We start from the raw sequence: 25,602 nt of genomic DNA, 5'->3' as shown, positions 1-25,602 counted from the left end.
AGCAAGTCTAAATGCCACTAGTATTTTTCTACAAAATAATGGTTGTGTGAAACTTGTTTTAAGTGCCACAACTCATGACAGTCAAAATGTTTAATCTTGACTGCTTCATGCTTTAAATTTGATGTTATAGATAGAGAATAATAAGGTGCTCATCAGTTTAAACTGATCCCTTGGAGGTTGTAAGGGTAGATTTAGATAGTTTGATTTTGTAAAAATAAAAAGAAAGGAAAAGGGTTTTCTAGCTTAAATGCACCCTTTAAGTGAAGAAAAAATGATAAGGTAAGCAAAGGGTAAGTAGAGAAAGGTTGCAGAATTTTGATTATTGATTCGACAAAATGTACATTTATCATGTTTCTATGTCCATGAGGCAATTACAGAAAGCAAATGAAGGACTACTTTACTAATTTCATCCCCATTCATCCCTATATTCACTAATTTCCTCTTCCTACCTTCATACAGTTCATATTCATTCATTTTCCATAAAAACCCCTTTTCCTAACGTCAAAACCCTTTTTGCATAGGAAAAGTGAAAAGCCCATGTAAAATCCTTCTTTACCATGTAAAATTCCTTTTACCCAAAAAACCCACAAAAAGGTGTTTACCCTAAGTATTGATGCATATATATATGAAAAGGAAATAAACTCATAAAAAGCATAACACTTAGTATTTTCCCTTTTCCACCTATAATTCCCTTTTCCACCTATAATTAACCTTTTTGCATATATTTACCCTTTTCTGCTCATATTCCATATTAACACTAACCAAGGATAATTTTAGGGGCGAATGTTCGCCCTTTGGCAAAATTAAGGGGTTTTAAATTTTTAGTGGGCGAATATTTTGTATCATAGTACATTTTTACAAATCACCTCAAATAGCCCACCTTATTTTAAGGGAGAGGGTAAAAAAGGTAAATTTAGCCCTTGAAATTAGGACTTACAACCTTCCATTCGCCCATTTTCAAGAATAGGTTTTATTTAAGTGAATCCTATGGGCCAAATACCATATTTATAAAAGAGGTATGGTAAATTAATAAAAATATAAATAAATGAGAGGTATGGTAAATAAATAAAACATTTTTTATATTTACTCCATAAGTCACCTTATATACATGTAAGGGTGTAAACAAATAAAAATATAAGTAAAGTGGAGGTATGGTAAATAAATAAAACGTCTTTTTATACTTACTCAAAAGGTATGGTAAATAAATAAAAATATAAATAAACTAGACGTATCGTAAATAAATAAAACCTCTTTTTATATTCAGTCCATAACCATCGTTCTATTTATGAAGGCTCAAGAAAGAGATTTTATTTAAGTGAATCCTATGGGCCAAATACCATATTTGTAAAAGAGGTATGGTAAATTAATAAAAATATAAATAAACTAGAGGTATGGTAAACAAATAAAACATTTTTTTATATTTACTCCATAAGTCACCTTATATTTACGAACACTCAAAAAATGGGTTATATTTAGGTGAAACCTATGGCCAAAATACTATGGGACAAATACCATGGACTAGATTGTTACTAATACCATGCAAAAAACCATTATTAACCCTAATATTAGAATTAATAAAAATAAAAATGGCACATGGTATTGACCCATGGTATTCACCAAAATGGCACATGGTATTGACCCATGGTATTCCCCTGGAATGTAGCCTATTTAAATGGGGGAATTAAACTAGCATGTAGCCTATGCTAAGATTCACTAGGACTTTACAAAGTTTTATTATTTAGTGAAAGACTCGCCAAGATCTTACAAGATTTTATAATTGAGTAAAATATTCGCCATGCCTGGTGAGATATTCGCCAAAAAATTATATATACATATCATATTATTGATAAAATCGCCTTCCATTTTTCCTATATACCATGGAGATTCGCCCATTTATTATATTTATAAATTTAGGGGGGGTTCTTAAAATTTTCCCTGACACTAACTATAGTATTAAACCCCTAAAATTTCCTTTTCCCGCATATTATTAACTTCTTGTTAAAATATCCCGAAAACCCATAGTTTTATAATAAAACTATGTATTCCATGAAATATCGCATTGCAAACCTGTTAACATGCTTGCATACCCTCCACAACTGCAATCAACAATTGTGACGGACCCGATGCAATATATATTATAATTCATACCCATATCGCATCCACCCCTCCATCGCAAGTCTCGGCTATAGCACTACCCTCCGCCATTGTGATCTCCGATTGTGATTGGGACCCGGACCCGATCACATATCATATATGGTTTATTTCCACATTGTGTTTGGCCCCTATCACATTCCTTGTGATGGGCCTTCCCTTACTAAACTGCGATAGCGATATGTGATTAGCCTAGACTCGATACCATTATCCGCCTGAGTTCATAAAATTTCAAGTCCACCATATGTGTTTTGCAAAGAATTTCTTTGTTAAATCATTTTTTATGATTTAAATGGAGAATTGACTTAAACCTTTGTTTGACCACTAAACCTCCATTTAACCACTAAATCTGAGTTTCAAGCAATAATAAAACCATTACCGCCATATTTGATCGTTGGTTCCCTCCATATTGCTCCTTCGCTCCACCACTGTCTGATCCAATGCGTTCAGATCCAACGACCCTAGGTGATTTCGGGTTAGCTCTTTGTAAGAGCATTACCCACCCGAAATGCAGTACTCCACCGTCCTCCATTGCTACGTGTCAGCCTCAAGTTATTTCGGGTGACCCCCTCCTAAAACCGCCCACGCCTTATAAGTGGTGCGATGAAAACCGCCTCCCCCATAACGACAAAATAACACTATTCACTTCACACCATATTTCAAAAGAAAATTATTTTCCCCATTTAAAAGCCAAAATGACCATTTTGCTCTGTTTTGCCTGTTTTACATAGTGAAGCCTGCATAAGCCTCTGCGACCACTAAAACCATCATTTTACCTTTCGATACACTATGGAATCCTTCCAATAGCCTTTCAAGCTCAAATAAAGCCATTGAAGACCCCCTGTCACCCTTGGTTTTCTTAATACTATCTGTTTTTTGAAGGTAAAGCTTCTGTTCTAGGCTTACAAAGAAAAAAAGCCTGCGTACAATTGAAAGAAAAATATGAAGTTCATATAATTTTACTTTACCCTGTAACATAAAATCTAAAGTGATTTACAATTGAAAAACACAATAGAAACCTCAAATACAATGTCAAGGTAAAAAGAAATAGTAAAGGTTACTCAACAGGGTTAAAGGAGATTCACAGAGTTTAAAGAGTATCAGATGAAAGATCAAAATGAAGGAATCAACCAGCGCAAAGGATTCAAACAATCTAGTAGCTTAAAGGATGAAATATCAAACAACAATGCCAGCACAACCTAAATAAAAGGGACAACAAGAAGTAGTTCAATAGCTTCCCATATCTTCTTGCATGAAGATCTTTTCCTTTCCTAGAATAAATCTTAATCAGTTTTAGGATATTTCTTAGTTTTATTATTGTATAAATAACTCTCTTCTCAAGATGTTATGGGTTCGAAGTTCAAGATTCATGGTTCATTTCTTGTTAAGTCTTGACTATTAATTCTACTTTGAACCTGGAATCCACCTTTGAAGGAAGCTTTTCTAGACACTTGATGTACTCAGTCTTTCTGGAACCTTAATACAAAGCAGAGGATTTTGAATCTGGTTTTACATAGTTTGTGTTATCTGTAAGTTTTTCCAGTTATCAGTCATTATGTTTTTCTTCATATGCTTATGACTTATAGAGATATCTAGGTAGAAATAATTGTGTCTCAATTAATTCCTATAAGCTCTGAAATTCATCATCTATTAAGAGACTCGATTAATGAACTATCTATTTAGCTAATCCCCTCTAATCAATAAATCATCAGCATCTTGTGTAAGCTTAAGTATACTACCTTGAACCTTTGGAATGGAGTTTAGAAGGTTTTCCTACTTATGACTGTTCTATTTTACCGTCTGGAAACTGTAATAATCATATTTTTTGTTGTCTTCTACTCACCATTATTTTTTATCTATATCACTGTGTAAAGTCTTATAGCAGCCCTTCGCTGAAGTATTAATATAACCCAAAGGATTAAGAATTTCAATTCTACATCTATATTCTTTCATTGGTATTCCAAAAAACTAAAACCAAAACCCCAAAACAATTATTTTAGATGCTCTGGCATTGGTAGCTGACCTACTACTATCTCAGAGGTACAACGAGGTGCACGATAGATCTGGAGTTACATGGATCTAGTTAAATTGCAATTTTGTTTTTTTGGTTTGGTTCATTTCAACATTGTTTTTGTAACAACTCTATAAGCTAGATGAATAGGTAACTTAGATTAACAATTATCGTTTTGCATTCCCATTTTAGTTTCACTTTCTATCAAATTTGAAACATATACACAGTTGATATCTTGTCTTTCTATTCATGACACATTTTATTTATTTAGACAATAGAACAAAACATTTTTTAACAAGGATTATCACAAATTTATATCAAAATGTTTCTTTTTGTTTGTCAAGAGAATATGAACATACCCGTGAACCAATAACTCAAATACATCCTCACAAGGCTTTTCAACAAATTTGATTTTTTTTCCATCATATTGTAATGTTGCTATTATTCTGTTGGTTATTTTCAACATTGTTGATATAACAAGTAGGTTATATTTATCATAATGTGATAATTGTGAAACATAATGTGGTATAAATCTTTGTCATATAATGAGATAATTGTGAAATATAAATGCCAAATTTATTTAATAATAAAAGTGAATGTGAGTAAAATTTCAACCACTAAAAACATATCTCACCTCATATTAAATACATATCTCACCTCTTATTAGTCCCCGCCTCCGACACTGCAGGTACCCTAACGATTTCTAGAGGGTTGGGCAACCATTAATTTTTCTTTTGACTAAAAATATCCTTGCTTTACTGAAATTTATCCAAAGTTTGGATTGTCATGTTTTTTTCACTAAAAATTTATCCAAAGTTTTGGTTTTGATGTCTTATTGATAGCTTCACGTCCATCGAGGAAACATTAGATATGCAAGGTTTTCCTTATCCAAATTATGAAAGGGAACTAAAGTATTTCAAAAATCACATCCAAACTTTCCAGTTTCTCTAAATCAAAGACATGGAGTAGCGGCTAATTTCAAAGTTAGCATTAAATGTTTGAATGTTTGAGATGTATTTCATTAAATTAGTACTCTCATGGTCGCTACTTGTAACAACCCTGGTGAAAATTCCATGTGAAATATATATATAAATACCATGGACGATGGGACATGTATTCCAGGCTAAATGGTGGGCAAGATATCCTAGGGGGTGCTCATTTTGTTGTTTATGGTTAAGGAAATTGGCAGAAGCAATGGCTAAGGCATTAAAGAGGAAAAAATGTATTTGGCACATTTATTTATGAAAATAATGGAAAATAGGAGAAAAAGGAGGTGAAAGGTCACAGGTTGCATGTGAGGAGGAAAATGAACGAAAATTATGGAAAATGAAGAAAATAAAGGCCTCATTAATAAAAGGGCTTTCGAGGATCAGTTGGCAAGCTTCTTCCTTTTAGAGTGAAGACTTGGTCAGTTTAGCTTCAGAGCTTTCTCATTATTCTCTCTCTCAAATACTCTCGGATACTTAGAGATTTTCTTTGAGCACTTTGGCATTGGAGAAAGAAAGGCAAAGAAGGCAAGAGGAAGTAAGGATCAAGAAGGGAAAGCCATAATGAAGAAGCTACAACAGGCTTCATTGCAAGTATCAACTTGCATGTGTATTTTACTTGCTATATTTGGCATGCATGGGATTGCATGTGTATTTTCCTTGCTAGATTTGGCATGCATGGTATTGCATGTGTTTCTTTTCTACCATGGCATGGGTTTTGCCAGGTGTGACAGTATTTTCATATTAGCCTTGACATTTCCTAATAGCTTTGATGATATGGGTTCTCTCATGTGTTTTGTGGGGGATGGCTAGATTGGATTCGACATTGAGTGGGGTGGATATCCGAATTGACAAACACATGGTGGTAGTGATCCCTGAACCAGACTGAGGATGCATGAAGCCACTGGCCTAGTAACCCCTCAATTATATTGTAAATTGCAGTAAAGTCAGACTGCATGCCTTGGTGGGTCTAGGAATTCTTGCCAGTGAATGGCTAGATATACGGTAAAGCCAAGAGGTGAATTTTATCTTTGTTGGGCCCAGTGATTCCGGGATGGAATGCATAGTAAAGCCTAGAGAGTATGTCTTGGTGTAGGGCCTAGTCATCCTTGGATCAGACCGTGGATGCACCTTAAATTTTGAGAGACTAGGAGGCACTCAAATTCGTCACGATGTAGGCAAGAACTCTGGTGCCATCCACATTGATTGGTGTTTTTTTATGTGTTCTATGAGTCCCACATTCATGCTTGGAATATGGCACGGGGGTGATCCGCTGAAGAGAGACTTGGCTCAGCCAATATATGGTTGGGTGGAACGTGGTAGTCCCATCTCCGATTGGTTCATTGCATTTATTAATGAAAAATACATTCCCGTGATTTTCATGTGCAAATATCTATCTCTCTCTCTCTCTCTCTCTCTCTCTCTCTCTCTATATATATATATATATATATATATATATATATATATATATATATATGGATTTTGATGACTGATATTTTTATTGTATTTTTTTTCCTATTATGTTGTTTATACGCACATTTACCTCGGAGGGTGATACAAAGTGGTATCATAGCTTCCAGATTCAAACACTTGGACTGGATGGGCTCTATCGTAGGCGAAATGAAGAAAAAAGGTTAAAGTTTAGACATTTCTGTCATATGTGTTATAAATTTTCTTCTGTGGCATATTAGAAGTTGAAATTTATTCCATATTGAAGGTAAATCCCACTGATAATGTGGTAAAAATTTCAGATATTGGTTCACAATACTTTAATAATTATGATCTAAGGAAGATTACCTTCCTAAATACACCTTTAAACAGGTCATGTTGGAATTTATGCAACAACTCGTCTTCTGTTGGCTTTCAGAAGCTGAAAAATTCTCCACATTGCGGGGACATACCATTGATTATGTGGTAGAAATTCCAGATATTGGGTCGCAATATTTTAGGAGATATGAGTAGAGGGAGTCGAGCCTTCTGAATACTCCTAAAATCAAGCATCAAACAGGTCACGTTGACATTGTTTTTATAACTTCTCTGCTGGGGACTCTTAGGAGCTGAAATTTTTCGATGATGAAGGGAAATCGCAGGGATATTGGGATAAAAATGTCAGAACTTTATTCACTATATTTTAGGAGATATGACTGGTGGAAGTCGAGCTTTCTGGATACTCCTAGAATTGTGCACCAAATATGATTGTGTTGGTATTTTGTTATAACTTTTCATCTATGAAATCTTAGAAGTTGAAACTTGAACCATAGTGAGGTCAAATATCACTGATCATATGGTTCAGTTTCCATAACTTTTATTACTACCTTTTAGGATATATGCATTGAATCATTCACTATATTAGTTTGCATGCAAAGTGTTTGATGAAATGCTTAAACGGTTCAATGATTAATTGCATACAAACCATTTGATGAAATGCCCGAATGAGTATGTTGTTTGTGGTTGGGGATAGCATTGACATGTAATAGTATTGTTGTAGTTGATATATGCCTACTTGTATTCAAATAGTTTTCTATATTAGTTTTCATGTAAAGTGTTTGAAGAAATGGTTACATGCAAATGCAATAGTATAGTAGTTGTTTGAAGAAATTGTAAAAGTATGGTAATTGTTTAAAGAAAATGTTTTCTATTTTTTATTTTTTGATGGGATAGTATTCTAGTATGATAATATGGATGTATCTAATCTACGCATATTTGCATGCAAAGAATTTGAAGAGTTTCATGTATGGAATTTGAAAGGTTGCGTGCAAGGAATTTGAAAAGTTTCATGTAAGGAAATGGAAAAGTGACATGTTTTTAGTTATTATGTTACAAGTGGAATAAGTGAAATGTTTTAACTTAATCTCATACAAACGTAGGAGAAAGAAAAATCAAATTATTTTCAAGTGTGGTTAAATTTAGTATAGCTTTGGAGATCCCATTTACATAATTGGACATTCGAGATCGGTGGACCATGGATAGTAAGGGGGTATGCTTATAGCTTGTTAGAATTGGTGAATGCTGATTTCAAATTAATAGACATGGTGTCTTGATTTTTGGAACATGTGACTAACTGCCTATGAAATATATGTCGCTTACATGTTGATTTCATGATACCTACTTACATCCTTGTATGTTAGGTTACATTTTTCAATATTTTGATTACGTGCATCAACCTTGTAGGTTGATTACAAGAATCGGTCGATTATGTTCAAATACATGCGGTTATTCATATAGGTATTTGGTTTGGCATTGTGTTATGAAACCAGCTCAAGAAAAGATAGAAAAGATAGATCAACGCCTTAGAATTCAGCCTCTTCGAGGGGGAAACCTCCTTTACATTACATAAATGAACAATTCTTGGACGATACAAATGAAAAGACCTCCTTTCTATATATAGGAGTCTAAGGGGTCATAACATAATCAGAGCCGACATAACAATAATAATGTAAGGGCACAATAATAACAATAGTGGGCTTCTATGGGGCACAATAGTAACAATATGGGCACTACATGGGTACATCAATATAATAAGTGGGTTGTACTAATAACAATAAGGGGTTACACTAGTAGTATAGGGGCCTAACATGCCCCTCTCCTTCAAAAAGCATTGTCCTCAACGCTTAAGTAGTTCTTGATGCTTCTGTATAAAATTCTTGCCCTCCCATGTGGAATATTCAGCGGGTAAGTTCTTCCACTTGATGAGATACTCTGAAATTGATCGATTTCATAGCTATTGGGTTCTTGTTTTTGTGACTGCTCCAGGTTCCAATATGATTTTTCCTTCCTTTTCAATATCTGGCAATATTGTTTGAATTGGGATCTTTTGCAACTTTTGAAAAAGTGGCCATACTTCTTTGTCATTCTTCCATTCATCCCTTGCTTCGTTTATCCAATCTGGTTGGATAATAGAAATAGCACAAAACAATGCTTCCATATCCTCATCCTTGAAGAGTCTTCCCATTTGGTAAGGTCGCCATTTTTTAAGTGCATGTAGTATTGCCAACATTTCCTTCTCATAAATAGCTTGCTTTAGATGTAGCAGTAAAAAGACCCAATCGCCTACATCAAAAAAACTTTCACTATGATGTTGATCTACCTGTTGTTTCATTTGATTTTGCACCGAAGAGGCGCTATCCTTTAAAAGTTGGAGAACTTATTGTTGATGCTCGATGTGATCTTTCACTGCTTGAACCCTTTTCTTCTTGATATGTCCTTCTATCTCTAGAGGTTGAGGAGTGGTAATTTCTTCCAATCCTTTACAAGATATGGTCGGATTCATTTCTTGATGCTCGATGTGATCTTTCACTTCTTGAACATTTTTCTTCTTGATATGTCCTTCTATCTTGATAGTTTGAGGAGTGGTAATTTCGAACAATGAATTACAAGATATGGTTGGATTCATTTCTTCTTTCTCAATGTCATCTTTCACTTCTTGCACCTTTTTCTTCTTGATATTTCCTTCTATCTTGAGTGTTTGAGGAGTGGTAATTCTTGCCAATGCTTTACAAGATATGGTCTGATCCGTTTCTTCTTTCTCTGGGGTGGGGTCCTGGCGTATATCTTCTTCTTTTGATGTTTCTTGATCCTTTTCTTCCTCCTCTTCATACTCTATGTAAAATAATTTCTTCTCAGTATGCTTATGACCTTTAGTGCATTTGCTATCACAATTGTAACAAAGCCCTTTTTCTCTTTTTTCTTCCAATTGTTGTGGTGTAACCCTTGTAGGTTGTGGAAGGCTAGGAGAAACAACACTTCCAGCTTTATAGTTGTGAGGGGTATGCTTTTTGTTTTCCATAATTCTGCTTTCCACTATGTCACAAAGACCTTTTACTCTTTCCAATTGTTTTGGTGTTGCTCTAAAGAAGGTGTTGCTCTTTGTATCCTCATAAGGTGCTATCATTTCCTCCGTGAAAATTGACAAAGTAACAAGTTGTTTATGAGAACAAAGCCCTTTGTACCATAAAAATTGATCTAGTTCTAAATATGAAGATGCAATACATACCTTTTGTAACAGTTGTACACAATGTAGATCAAAATATTGCTCCATCTGAAGTATCCAATTTACCGGATCCTTGCCATCAAACTTCCTCATCTTGCTTTTTCTTGATTTTAGGAGCTCGACCTGGAAATGACTGTAACTCTGTAGTTTTGGATCTTTAAGTTCTGAAATTGCAACTTATAGTATCCTTCTGTGTCCTCTTTCCAATGCCACTAGTCTGATCCAAACTGGATTCTCCAAGAAAGAGTTATGCACAGTCTCCCACAGTGACCTGATTGTAGACTAGTTCAGTATAGCAAACTTGTATGAAGTGGCACGTGTCACTGTTCCAAGCTTTGACTCTAAAAATATATATATAAGAAAACTATAGTCCGTCCTATTTTTGTACCTTCTTGCGAAATTACAATCCTATGCTCAGAAAGAAAGTTATGATGATTTTCCCCAGGTCACCTGTTTGGAATGTAATTCAGGAGTCTGAAAAAATACCAACTTCCTCAGATCATATCTCCACAAATATCGCGCGAATATATCTGAAATTTGTACCCAAGGTTCAGCACGATTTCTTCTCAAATGGGTTTTTTTTGCGACTTCTGAAATGTCACAGAAAAAATGTTATAGCGAAAATTCCACGATGACCTGTTTGGAGAAGCAAAACCCTAGAATCCAAAGCTCTGATACCAAATGTTATGGAACCAGCTCAAGAAAAGATAGAGAAGATAGATCAATGCCTTAGAATTGAGCCTCTTTGAGGGGGCAGCCTCCTTTACATTACATAAATGAACAATTCTTGGATGATACAAATGAAAATACCTCCTTTCTATATATAGGAGTCTAAGGGGTCATAACATAATCAGAGCCGACATAACAATAATAATGTAAGGGCACAATAATAACAATAGTGGAATTCTATGGGGCACAATAGTAACAATATGGGCACTACATGGGTACATCAATATAATAAGTGGGTTGTACTAATAACAATAAGGGGTTACACTAGTAGTATAGGGGCCTAACACATTGCTTATGCATATTGTTGGTTGCATGTGCCAATGTTTACAATGGACTAATGGTTGTTGTCATGCATGAGGTCATGGTTTGTGTACTTGATATGGTCATGCATTGATGATTGGACTCTAGCTAGAATCATACGTATATGGTTTGGTACTCATTTTTTATGTGTGTATATGCAATTGTTATGCATGTATGGTCTTGGTTAGGATTATGCATGTATAGTAAGTAAAACATGCCTTGTGTAGTCATTGTATGCAATTTAGTTCATCATGATGCAATTTGTTGTTATGATGCTAATGAGCTAGTTGAGATAGAGCAAGGGATTCAGATCGTCATAATGAGGTTGCAGCATTGGACTTTGGGGCAAGAGAATATCGTCATACATGTATTGTATGTTCGTCATGCAGGTACATAAGTTAAGGATTATTATATGCCTTAGTGTTATATAAATTAGGTTTATGAACATGTATTTGATGTTATGGTTACATTCATGATAGATGTTAGATTATTAGTGTGGTTATATGCACATATATTAGGTAGTCAAGAATGATAGTAACCTATAGTTGTATGCATTGCTATTGTTGTTTTATATTAGATAACTTGATGATTATGTTGTATGTTGTTGATGAGTATGATATATAGCTTATTGTTGTTAAATGTTATTAACTTAATGATTAGGCTCATTGCATTGATATATTGATGTTATAATTTGGATTGGTCATATGCGTGACAGTTATATTCATTTCCTTGAAGATCTTGATGTTATATGTATTGTGTTAACCTGGTTTGATTTATGCAGATGGTTATGGTTGCGATATTTAGGTATGATATGACATATTTGTGATATGGTGTCATACTAATCTAGATTGATGATACATATGTGATTTTTATGCATGAACAACAAATGCTTATGAGCTTATGACGTGAACATGTTAGTTAGTTAATGTTAGGGATGTCATGATTTATGTTTAAGTTGATATGTTTTGAATTTGTATCATGCTAACCTAGCTTTATTATTTAGACAAGATAGCATCCCCTGATATAGATTAAGGTATGAGATTTATTATGTTGTATATTTGGTGCTTGGTTGTTTGATTATGACGTCTATTTCGTGTTTGAGTGTTTGGTGCCTAGTTGATTTGTTTAACATGGTATGTTTGAAAGTGGTTGAATGATTGATAAATTGGTTAATATGAGTATGTGTTCAAATGATTTTGTTTTAAGATGATTGTACTAACATGTATGTATTGAGACAGTTGATATGTACTTGAATGTAATTGATAGTTGTAGCATTATGTCTAATGACTATCGATTATGACATGATTGTTTGTAAAAGTTGATTTCAAATTTATAAATATGATTGTCTTGATATTTGGAACATGTCAACCAACATGTGGTTGACATGTGTGAGAATGATGTAGGGAGGTTGCAAGAGAGGTTGTCATGAAATCTTGAAGATGGCTTAGGTTACGCTTTCCTTGGGAGCCACTGGGATTGAGTCATGGTGTCATTCTTGTGCTTTTGGTCTTTTGAGCTTGACTTGTGGTTTTTTTTATGTATGTTGCAAGGCCTTGCCACTTTGTTGTAGTTTCATATCGTTATGGGCTTTCGTGGTCTTCTTCTCGGTTTTTTCTTGTCTTCTCTTTTATTCTTTTGAGTCTTCGGAATTGGTTGGTAAAGAGGAAAGTTGATGGAAATCGAGAGATATTTGTGGTACCCAACCAATGATATAAGATCCAGATGAAGATCTATGCACAAGTAAGCGCATCAGGAGGTAAGTCGATGACATTTGGTTGGAGTGGTTGGGTCCATTGTGGTAAATCGATAGTAGTAGTGTAGACATAAGAAATGTAACCAGAAAGGGTAAAGTAAATGGATATGAGGAATCATATGCCTTGGCTATGTTGGGAACTGTTATTCTCAATGTTGCACATGTGTTACATGAATAAAGGAAGTTCTCTTAACCTTGACGTTATGATATCTGGTAATTATGTGGTGATCATAACTATGTTGATGTTTATATATGTATACGTGTATGCATGTATGTATGTCATTGTCTAACATGATGATGATTTTTTTTATCCTAATGATTATATATGTATGTATCTATGTATCTATGTCACTATCTAATAGGGTCATCAGGAATCATTCTTGTGGAGTAATGATTCCTTGAAGGTGTTCCTGGTCTTGTGAGGAATCAAGTGGAAGAAGCCATGAAAATTATATGAGTTCAGTGTCATGTGAATACGAATTTATATGCTTGTATTATTCCTATCCTTATGCTATGACAGGTAACATTCAAGGATACACCAATGGAATGAAAGCAACATGGTCCGTGACATACTAAGATAAGCATGGATGAGACACAGGAAGAAAGATTTCTTTGTAAGGAAAATATGGTTTTGGATGTGTGGTACTATTGTTGTGCATATGCTGTATATGTTGCACATGTTGCATCTATGATGTGTGCACATGTGATGTCGTGTATATCTAGTGTGTGTACATGTTGTTTATGTGGTGTTATGTACAAGATGGTACATATAGTGTTGTATGAATGTTTCATATTCAATACTGGGTAGAGATGGTGCTATGTACATGTTGGATATGTGGTATTGTGTAGATATTGTACTGTCTTCATGACGTATATGCGGCGTGTGTGCATATGGTTCTCTGTACATGTTGGATATGCAGTGCCATGTACATGTGGTGTTCCATGCATGTTGTACATATGGTGCTATGTATATATGGTGTTGTGTGTATGATTGTACAAGTGGTGTTGTGACCATGTGGTGTCGTGTACATATTGTACATAGGGTGTTATGAGCATGTGGTGTTGTGTACATGTCGTGCATGTGGTGTTATGTACATATTGTGTGTGTGGTACTGTGTACATGTGGTATTGTGTACACGTTGTACATTGGTGTAGTGTACATGTGGCGTTGTGTACACATTGTGCAGGTGGCGCCGTGTACATGTGAACATGTTATGTAGGTGGTGCAATGCATAGGTGGTACTGTGTACATGTTGTACATATGGTACTAGTGTACATGTCATATTGTGTGCATGTCATCGATGTTGTGTTATGGGCATGTGATATTATGTATATGCATCATGTATTCTTGGTATTGTGGCATGTGTACTCATTGTGTAGTACTCTGTATAGGCACATGCATTGGGTGGTATTTCACATTAGGTATAGATGCATGCATTGTAATTTATACACTTGGTGTAGGTGTATGTGTTGTATTTCAAGTGTAGATGCATGTATTACATGGTGTGGTATGTTGTGTGGTTGTATGTGTGTGATGCACACTATGTGTCTATGCACATGGTGGAGGAGAAGGCAATGGGTGTTTGTTGAGTGTAGCAACCGATCCGGAGTGCGTATGGAACAAAGACAAAGGTAGAAGCCAAGGAGTGAGGAAAGGATAAATATCATCATTTTATTTCAGTTTTATTATGCATGTGATTTATGATTCTAGTATATGATGATTAAATGTGAATTATGATTCTGATTTATGATCTATGATTTTGGTTTATGATGGTTACATGTGATTTATGATTTCGATCTACGATGGTTTTTCTTTGAGGTAACCTTATGTGATATCTTTACATATGCTGATTTGGTCAAATATGCAAGTTTGACTTGTTGTGATAGGAAGCAAACAGGATTCCAAGTGTACCTTATTGACAAACTACCAATGATGTATGATTTGAAGTTATTTCAATTTATTTTAAATCTAATAGAGGTTATGTGCTTGGTACATGAATGCATGAAATTCTCAGTTAGGTGGTTGAAATCAACTACAAGAATTAGCAGCAACAACGAAAGAAATTGGAACATGCATCAGTGTCATGGTAAAGCACTTCAAGAGTAGGGCCATTGTGGGGCACTGATACCCAATAGTGTCCATTGATTTCCATGAGCATGCTATGACCGGTATGGTAGTTTTGAGGCATGTATATGTCTTGGTCTTTGAATCTTCTGATGCAAGGAAGCCTTGCGAAGGGATGGACTGCCAAGGATGGGGTTTCTAGTGGAACTTGGAAGGTGAGTGACTGCATGGAAGAGGTGACCAAATTATCAAGGGACTGTGTAGCAAATAAGGGAAGGTCATAGATGGATTTTTTTTGGTCATTAGCATTTCTAGATGGAATTAGATGCACATTAGGAGTGCACCTCCGGACCATGAGCCAGTAACTGTTTGATGAGAGGACACGTGAGATAGGATTATAGTGTTGATCATTGGATGCAGATTTAAATTTGCAGTGGATTTTGGACTTCTTGGGAAGGAGGTGAATCCTGGTAATACATTGAGGGTGTAGGTGTGAGCCTCTGGATTCCCTTGTTCATTGATTTGACATTGTATCATTTATTTGTTGGTTAAGAAAATGTGTATATGTGTATATGTGTATATCATTGTAAATATCGTAATGAGTTGTGTTATAGAGCTCCAATATACGATATGGTTTTTATTTGGTCATGTTGTCATGATGTTATTCTCTTAAGTGGGTCATTCATTGTAAATACTGCAACAAGTTTTGTTATAAATCTCCATGGGAAGTATTTTTTGTTTTCAACATTCATGTTGGTTATAAGTGTCATTGAACACCGAGGACAGTGTTCCCCCAAGGTGAAGGGTTCTGTAACCGCTCTTGTAAAAATTCCACATAAAAATATATAAATACCATAGATGATGGGACAAATATTCCAAGATGAATGGTGGGAAAGACATCCTAGCGGGTGTTCATTTTGTTGCTTATGGTTAAGTAAATTGGCAAAGGCAATGGCTAAGGCATTAAAGAGGCAAAAATGTATTTTGGCACATTTATTTATGAAAATAATGGAAAATAGGAGAAAAAGGAGGTGAAAGGTCACAGGTTGCATGTAAGGAGGAAAATGAAGGAAAATTATGGAAAATGACGAAAATAGAGGCCTCATTAAAGAAAAGGCTTTTGAGGATTAGTTGGCAAGCTTCTTCCTTTTAGAGTGAAGACTTGGTCAGTTTAGCTTTGGAGCTCTCTCATTATTCTCTATCTCTCATACTCTTGGAAACTTAGAGCTTTTCTTGGAGCACTTTGGCATTGGTGTAAGAAAGCCAACAAAGGCAAGAGGAAGTAAGGATCAAGCAAGGAAAGCCAAGATCAAGCAGCTACAATAGGCATCATTCCAGACATCAAGTTGCATGTGTATTTTCGTTGCTAGATTTGGCATGAATGGGATTTCATGTGTATATTCATCACTAGATTTGGCATGCATGGGATTGCATGTGTTTCTTTTCTACCATGGCATGCGTTTTTTTGAGTGTGACAGTATTTTTAGCCTAGCCTTGCCATTTCCTAATATCTTTGAAGAGATGGGTTCTCTCATGCGTTTTGTGGGGGATGGAAAAATTGGATTCGATGCTGAGTAGGGTGGATCTCCGAATTGACAAACACATGGTGATAGCGGTACCTGAACTAGACTGAGGATGCATGAAGCCACTAGCCTAGTAACCCCTGAACTAGACTGTTGGGTGCGTTAAAGCCATATTGTGTGCCTCAATGTACCTAGGAATCCTTGCTGTGAATGGCGAGATATATGGTAAAGCCAAGAGGTGGATTTTCTCTCCATTGGGCCTAGTGATTCCAGGATGGAATGCACGGTAAAGCCTGCTGAGTATGTCTCAGTGTAGGGCCCAATGATCATTGGATTAGACTGCGGATGCATGGTAAATCCTGAGAGACTAGGAGGCACTCAATTTCCTCACGGTATAGGTTGAGAACTCCGGTGGCATCCACATTGATTGGTGTTTTTTTATGTGTTCTATGAGTCCCACATTCATTCTTGGAATATGGCACAGGGGTGATTGGCGAAATAGAGACTTGGCTCATCCAATCTATTGTCGGGTGGAACATCGTAGTCCCATCACTGGTTGGTTCATTAAATTTATTAATGAAAAATTCATTCCCTTGATTTTCATGTGCAAATGTATTGATATATCTGTATATATATATATATATATATATATATATATATATATATATATATATATATATATATATATATATATATATATATATGGATTTTGATGGTTGATATGTTTATTGTATTTATGTTCCTATTATGTTGTTTATATGCACATTTACCCCGGAGGATGTTACACTACTTTTGACAACTTTCCATTTTTTCCGATGATAGCTTTAGCCACCTGCCAATGACTCCATCCACCTGCAACTATCACCTACCAACATCTCTAGCCACCTATGACAAAAATATTGGTTCTTACCATAGAGGAGAGAACACCGCAAACAATTGCATTGTGTAGGCACCTCAGGAGTAGTTCAACAACCTACCATGTCATAGCATGACCTTGATTGAAGATAGGGCTCAATAACCTGCAGATAGAGAAGAACCCTGCAGATGTATATAGGGAACCTTTTAGATGCATATGGACAAGGCTGTATCAGGTGGAATAAGCCTCTAATGGCCCTGCAAATGGAGAAGGTTATGCGGGTTTGAATGGGTTGTGCAGGTTTCGATGGAGCCTACCCCACCAGGAGGCTATCCCTACCACCTCCCTTCCCATAGCAGGGAGAACTGTCAGTTTTGCAAGCAACCTAGGAGCAGTTTTAAAGAATCTCTTTTAGGTAGAGTAAGATAACAATGAGCTTGCAAATGGGAAAAAAATATAGCATATTCATTCAATTTGGGTAACAAAAACTTACCAGAACAAGAAGAATAAGCAGATGTGCATGTAGAAAAGGTCAGCAAGGTTTGTTTATACTATTTCTATTCATGCGAAGCAAGAAAGAAGTGAGAAAGTAGATAAATTGCTTACCATGCTATCAGTGGTATACTTGAGCAGCCTAGAGGAAATCATGGTGCCGAGAATGTGAGAAATCCAGTAGAAAGCACTTCTCACAACACTTATTAAAAGTTTGATGTTCCCTCCATCCAGTCCCTAGAAGGTCTCCCTCAAGTCCCATTCTTAACTTAACAGTCAAAGGCCTCCATCAGGTCCCATTTTAACTTGACAACCTCATATTCTTAGCACATTCATAGTTGCCTCCTCTATATTAACAATACTGCTTGTGTGGTTTCTAACCTTGGCTAGCTACGACTAATGCTTTTATCAGTTGTAGATAATGATATGTGATAATTTTTTATGGGATTGATATGAAAAAACTCTCCCTTTATCATCCTGCTAAAGGTGAGTGAGATAGATAGTCAGGCATTCACTTTTCAAATGAATGAATGAGTTTGTGGAATAGACATTGGTTACAATTGCATGAGGACTAGGTTGGGTTAATTAGCAGAGCGTTCACATACAAAGGAGTCCCCTCCGGGGGAGAAACAAGAGTGGAGAAATCATGGAATTCTGGGTTGAAGAATAATATGAAGGAGAGCATTGTATTCATTACAACTTTTAGTCAATCCATTGAAGCACTTTTCTTGCGCGGGATAGAGGTCTTCTATTTTGCGACAGGATGAGTGGAGTGAGTGTTGGCGGGCTATGTGACTAGTGATATTACTTACATGCTTCTTTCTTACTATATTTTGATTAGTGAAGGCAGGCAGACAAGATGCCGCTTTGTTTATTTTGTCAAACATTTTTAAGGTGGGGCGGAAGGACAAATGACAAAAAATACTCTCTAAAACCTCGAACCTCTAGCTATACCTCAAGCTCACTTATCGCTACGAAACACAAAACTTCTCCTACCTGAATGTGTGGGCTGGGTTGTATGCTTTTGTTGTTAGGCTTGGCTGATTGGCTTGAGCTAGAATGGAATGATTGGCTAGCATAATATTATATATAATATCAATAGAGTTAACGTGCCTAAAGGAGGGGAGGTTGAATAGGTCTTTCAGAATTGAACCATTTTCCATTTTAGTATAATCATTTTTCCTTTTTCTCTTTGGTCCGGGGGGCATATCCATAAGAAAACTAAAACTATATTTTGTTTTTTAATTAACATGGCCTTTTCAGAGTGTTTACCCGATGTTTCTAGGATGACTTCATTGGCTTGGATGGGATACTCAACTAGACCTCTACTCCCCTGGCATGAGGGAATGACATCAAGGAGGGGTATGTTGGAATACCAGGATTGGCTACTCTACTAGGCTACTCAACTTGGTAGATGACAATATGGGGACAGATGGAATGTGCATGAGTTCCTTGTTATGATGGAATCCAGGTAGTGTAGAAAACATGTCTTACATGCAATAAGGGGCCCACATGGAAAGCTTCACATTTGAGTGGTCAAAACTGAAAAAAAATGTAAGTTTCCATTTAATTTCGTTCTCAAAGAACATGAGGATGGTTATTTCTAGTAATAACTTGTTTGTGCAGGTTTTGGAGAATAGAGCTACTAACCATGAACCTGGAAATTTGGTTCCAATGAGCTGAAATCCAAGTGGACCTATGGATATTGCTTCTTGTGGACCTGTGGATATTACTTCTTTGATGCTACATTAGTTATTGTTTCTTTGATGCTACATCAACTGTCGAGTATGCCTTGGGCATCACATCATATAAGAGCTATTATTTTCCAGTATGAATTGATAGGTATTTTCTTTTCTAAGCTGGCACTATCCAGGTTCATTCTCAATCAATAAACTAATGTCATTTTAGGTAAATTGACAAAATACTTCTACCTATCACCATAAGGGTTCTTGTAAAATTAACAAAACAAGGAACAATAATCTAAACTACAAAACCCAATAGTTCTGGTCCATTTATGGCATATGCTTTCATCCCTTATGCTTCTCATTCTCGTGCCTTTGTTGCTCCTATGTTTACCTTTATTTTAGTGGGTGCCTTTGCCATTTCCTTTCCTTCCCTTGGTTATCCTACTGCTACTAGAGAAACTGTTTCTCGAGCAAGTTCAGTTGGAACCTAGGCTCACTAGGTAGAGGAGGTCTCAAAGAAACTTGGACATTGCATGAAAGAGAATTAAGGGATGCACCTTAGAACTAGTGCTAGGGGCTATTAGAAAATTATACATTACAGAGCAATGGAACACAAAAAGTATTGAAAAAATATAAACACAGAAAATGTATAAAACAAGAGAGACAGAGATATACGTGGTTCACCCAGTTTGGGCTACGTTCACGGAGAAACAGCCAATACTTCATTTATTATATTATCCAACAGACTGAAGAGATACAACCTACAACAGATCTACTATAACTCCCTCTTCACTCTCAATCTCCTCCCTTTTCCTCACTCAGAATATAGGTATACATAGACGCAATACAATTCCCTCATATATAGTGAGGGGTTGCCTTCTAGGGAAAAAACCTAAACTAAACATAACTTCTACCGTCAGATCATCCACCTAATGAACGACCCAGATTGACTAGAAATTACTAGACTTTTACAAGGAAATTTTACATCTATTTTTAGCTTCGGGGGTGTTACCTTCGAACCCCCGCCGGGAGACCGCTCGCCCCCAGACCCCCACAGGGGGGACAAGTCCCACCCACACCCCCCCACGTGGAGGGGTGTACATTCTTCCTGGGGTATACATCTAGCTGAAACCTTTGAATACAGAAGATAATCAGGCTCCACACCCAATAGGGGTACTTCTATCCAAACTTAATGCACCTAGATCTTAAAACCAGAACCAAATGATTTCTTCTTCCATATGATGCATTCACATTTAAGTAACATTATGATCAGTGTTACGTTGGACTTAAGAATCATTTTAATGTCTCTTAATGAATTTCTAATCACTATAATAGCGTAAAACAAAAATTTCCAATGTCCATTATCATATGTTAAACTACAAGCATACCAAATATGTTGATTTTGATGATGCTATATATGAATAACCAGCCTTATTTTGTTCTGTGAATTGAGCATTTGTTATTTTCTTCCTTTTTTATTTTATGTTTCATGCTATTGGTGTTTTTCGTCATGATATATAACCACAAAATATCTTGGTATCCTATTTCCTTTAGTTCTTTTGTTCTACTAGCTGACCGTCACAAGTTTTGCAGAATGCTGAGACACATCTACAATTAAATCTTGTAATTTTGGTCTTTGTACCCTGATATATATCACCGAAACCATTATGAATCCTATAATTTTGGTCTTTGTACCCTGAGATATATCACCGAAACCAGTATTCTTATACATTCATTTGAATGTTCATGTTATTCCTTTGCATGTGCACCACTTTAACTTCAAAGCTTTATAAGTCTTCCCTAATGCCAAGTAAATAAGTGAAGGCTTGTTAACTATTTTGAAGGCTTTAATTCTTACAAGTAATATCCCCTTATTAAAATATTCCTTTCACTTAAATTAGTAGTTCTCAATGATCGATAGAGGTGATATCTTTATAGTCTTTAGGCAATTATAGGTGCAGCAAAGAGCTGGCCAAGAAGGATAGTCTTCTACAGCTGTTTATTCTCCTTTAAAAGGGAACATATAACCTTGAATTATTTATACATCAACATCATTACATGCTCAAATGGTGGTATATACAATGACCAAGATTATTTTATGATATGATAGTAATCTTTATGGGGTTAATTCCCACAATTTAATTGTTTTTTTATTACATAACTTTTAGTTTAATGATAATTTAACATTAACTATAGCAAAATGGAAACTAAAATAGGCATTGAAGTTTCCATTTCAATAAAGGATGGAACTAGGCATTTATATCAATGATTGAAGTGGATATTTGAATCAAAGGGAAGATCAGAAGGATATCATGGAAACCATGACATCAGTATATTTTTTTTGATTGACCTCTTAGCATCACAAAATTCTAACTGGTCACTGTGGGTGTTTTCGCATATGTTCATCTTCCATATTGAGAATGGTCAATTCTACATTACACTCTTCATTAACAGATGTGATGGCATGTCATTTTCTTTTTAGAGTAAGGAACATATTTCTTATCCTCCAAGGTTGTGATTTTGTCATCTAAAAAAATGGGTTTTACATCACGACATGAAACCCTATTTGTGCCATTTTCTTCATCTCTCAAGCCAGAGATAGAGATAGCATTATATACCATGTTTTTGACATCTACAAGTGTTGTTTTTGGAATAAATGTAGCCATGGGCCTCTCACAAAATTTTTTATCTATACTAATTTTTGGGAACGGGATCCCCCAAGGATAGTTCTGGGGCTAAAAGCCCATGTTTTGGGTCAAATTTTGTACTAAAGTTGTAAAATCTCCGCATTTTGTGGTCGTGGAGCGTGAAGGTGTCATGAGTCATAAAGCATTGTCCGCCCTTATTTTGTAAATTCAAGTCGACTGTAAGGATCTACCCATGGTCCGCGGACCATGGGATTGTATAAAAAGAGCAAAGTAGTCTCTAAGTAAGGTTTTGAGTAATGGGAAGTCGTAGAAGAAGTCTTGAGCAATAAGGAGAGAAGTCTAAGTTTAAGGTCTTATAGTAGGTAGAGGCTTTGCAGCTGATTGCACAGAAACCTAGGGTAGAAGTACGCAGCTGCGTATGTGCAGCTATGACAGTCCTGTAGCTATGTGCAGCTATGTGTAGCTATGACAGTCCTGTAGCTATGTGCAGCTATGTGCAACTATGACAGTCTGTATTCGTCTGAAGATGTCAATAAAGAGAATCATTCTACAATTTCTGTGTCTTTGTTTCCTGTTAATGCATCTTGTCATATTGTGTATGAATTTCATTTATAATGCTTATGTGATGTGCGAATGTATGTAATTACATTGGTTAATTGAACGCAAGTAAGAATGTCTATTTATGCCATGCTAACTGTGATTTTTTAATAAGATAAGTAAGACGCGTAATATAATTAGGGAATCTACATGATACATTGCCCTAGCAACGCGAAAGTACCTGAACCACAGGTTAGGGCTATGTGAAGGCCAATCGTACCCCTTCGCAGAGGTATTGAAGGCCGGAGTAAAGGGCTAGACAGACAGAGCCCTAGAACTTAACGACCTGCACGAAAGCAGGAACAAAAGGAATAAACTGACATCACAACCATCTCATGGTGTTGAAACTTGGTTCCATCATCCCCCCATACTACTTCGGGTGTGACTTCGGTCTACGCTTCGTAGGCTTATGCCGAAAGGGCCAGTAGTGTAGGGATTTGTTTTCCTAATTAACACTGAACTTGGGTCAGGCCCCACCAAGCCAAAAAATGGTTTCGTTGCCGGGACCAAAATCTGCATAAGAGATGTGTGATGTCATATAACTAGAATCCAACTAAGAAAGAGATCAGAAACTAGTTGGATAGGAGGATCCACGAATTCGCGTTGCAGGAGAATAGAAACCCGTGATTGGCAAAGGAACAGTGGCTCGACAGGTACCTATATAGACAAATCCATGAGATCATTTTTTATTCCTTTCCGGTTGAGCTATATGAGTGGATCACAAAGCTAGCAGATAGCCAAGGAAGGTGGAGACTTGACGGTCCTGTTGTTTGGACACCGGAGTTAGTTTACGACCTAGAAGCCTCTAAGGATAAGATTGCTCGCGTTGTCGGATCATTGGCTTGATCGCATCATAGGAGGATTTGTGAATGAAATCGTGGTCAATACCTCTGTTAACTACAATGAGGCGGAGTACCACTTTCTCAAAGGATAGTGAGATAAGTAGTTGAAGTCTTTGAATACATGGATTAAGATGTTATTGTGTGAAAAATGGGTTATGCAGCTACCTTGATGTTCAGAGCTATGCGAAGTAGAAAAAATTAAAGGAATGAAGGAAGAAAGGGTCCCGAATATAGTCCATTGATTTCACCTCCATTACGAGATGAAGAGGGAGTAGCGCAGGCTTCTTTGGGAAGTGCTATTCTATTAATAAGACAAGGATTCCTGTGACTGCCACCTCCACCCACATCACCTGCAACTTCACCATCATCACCTGTGACTTCACCCATACCGCCTCCACCTTCACTACAATTTAGTATGGAAAATTCAGTAAAGTTGCCTTTGTTCAAATGCTTGGGAAATGAGGACCCGGACCAATTTTGGTTCATCATGAAAGCTATGTGGGAGGCTAAGGGCATTACAGATGATCACATGAAGAAGGCCACATTGGTTAGTGCTCTGCAAGATTGCGTGCTAACTTCATACATTAAATACTCTAATGATAACCTAAATGCTAGGGTGGCAGACATCCAGACCACATTGAATAAAGATTTCAAAAGGCTTAAATTTGAGGCAAAGTTGATTTTGTGGTTCAAAGAAATTATGATGAAACTAGGTGAGATACCTTGGGAATTAGATTGGAAGTTGAAGTGTAAAATCCATGAAGCTAACATGAACTTGACAGACGGATAGCACCGCCAGTGGTTCGTGGCTTCACTCCTACAACACCTAAGGGTTGCGCTGTCACAACAGAAGATAACGACTCAAGAGCAGGCCTTGAAGATTGCAATGGGACTGCATGAAACACCAATGTCAGATTTGAATCTGGGGGTTCAGCAGATCCATGCGTAGTTGCGAAATCTTTGTCTTGAGATACAAAGTTTGAAGTAGGATAGAAAAGTTCAGCCAGAAGTGCATGAAGAAGTATGGTGCCTGAAATGCAAGGGTCAGGGGCATGAAAAAGACCATTGCCCGGTCTTTGTGAACTACATTACAGGAGGGGGACTGATGCCTTTAAGTCCAGAAGCTTAAGCAGGACCAAGCGCGGGGCCTGCGTTGTGGTGCGCTATATGTTAGGTAGCAGGAAGACATGCCACAGATAACTATCATTTGCTACAGAAGTTTGTACAGACACCACAACAAATGTTCTACAACTTCTGTAGATCGGTAGGGAATGATGAGCGCAATTATAGAAGCTATGAATTGATGATGGATATAACACACACATATAGGGTTCAAGAAAAAACACTGTCCCCTCACCAGAGCACAGGGATGGCGCGAACAAGCTTTCAAGGGCATGGATGAGGCCAAGGTGAAGGAGGACCTAGCAGAGGTCTGCGATAGCTAATCTGGTACAATTGCAGAGGACTAGGACACTATGCTAGAAATTGTAATAACCCAACATGTTCGTCATGCAAGTATTGCACTCTGTTTGATCATGAGACAGAAGACTGTCCTACGCTGCTAACAAGGATATGTGACAAAGGGGCACTACCACCTCAGCTGACTTAGATGCTGCAGATGATGAGGTTTGAGCCTCGTGAAGAGGATCTGAATGTGAATATAGTGCTCCAAACTGGATTCGCAACAGGGGATGATAAGGAGAAACAACCCGAAGATAGCGCATGAGTTCGCAAAGCTCTGAAGAAGGAGGCTGAATTTGATTTGGAGTGTGCACATGAAATGTTCATGGAAGCAAAGAAGAGCTTCGTTGAGGCCTCCACCTCAAGAAGCAAGGATAAGCCGGATCAGGAGATGGACCCTTATATGCTTACAACCTTTCTAGAGACCTGCATGAAGTTGCTATGTGATAGCAAGGCCGTGAAGGGATTACAAGAGCTTATAAACAGATGCACCAGAAACACTCCAGGTGAACC

Source organism: Pinus tabuliformis, chromosome 8 (assembly GCF_031772625.1).
Source record: "Pinus tabuliformis cultivar Carrire ecotype Pingquan chromosome 8, CPIR1, whole genome shotgun sequence".
Classification (NCBI taxonomy): domain Eukaryota; kingdom Viridiplantae; phylum Streptophyta; class Pinopsida; order Pinales; family Pinaceae; genus Pinus; species Pinus tabuliformis.
This window is presented reverse-complemented; position numbering follows the sequence as displayed.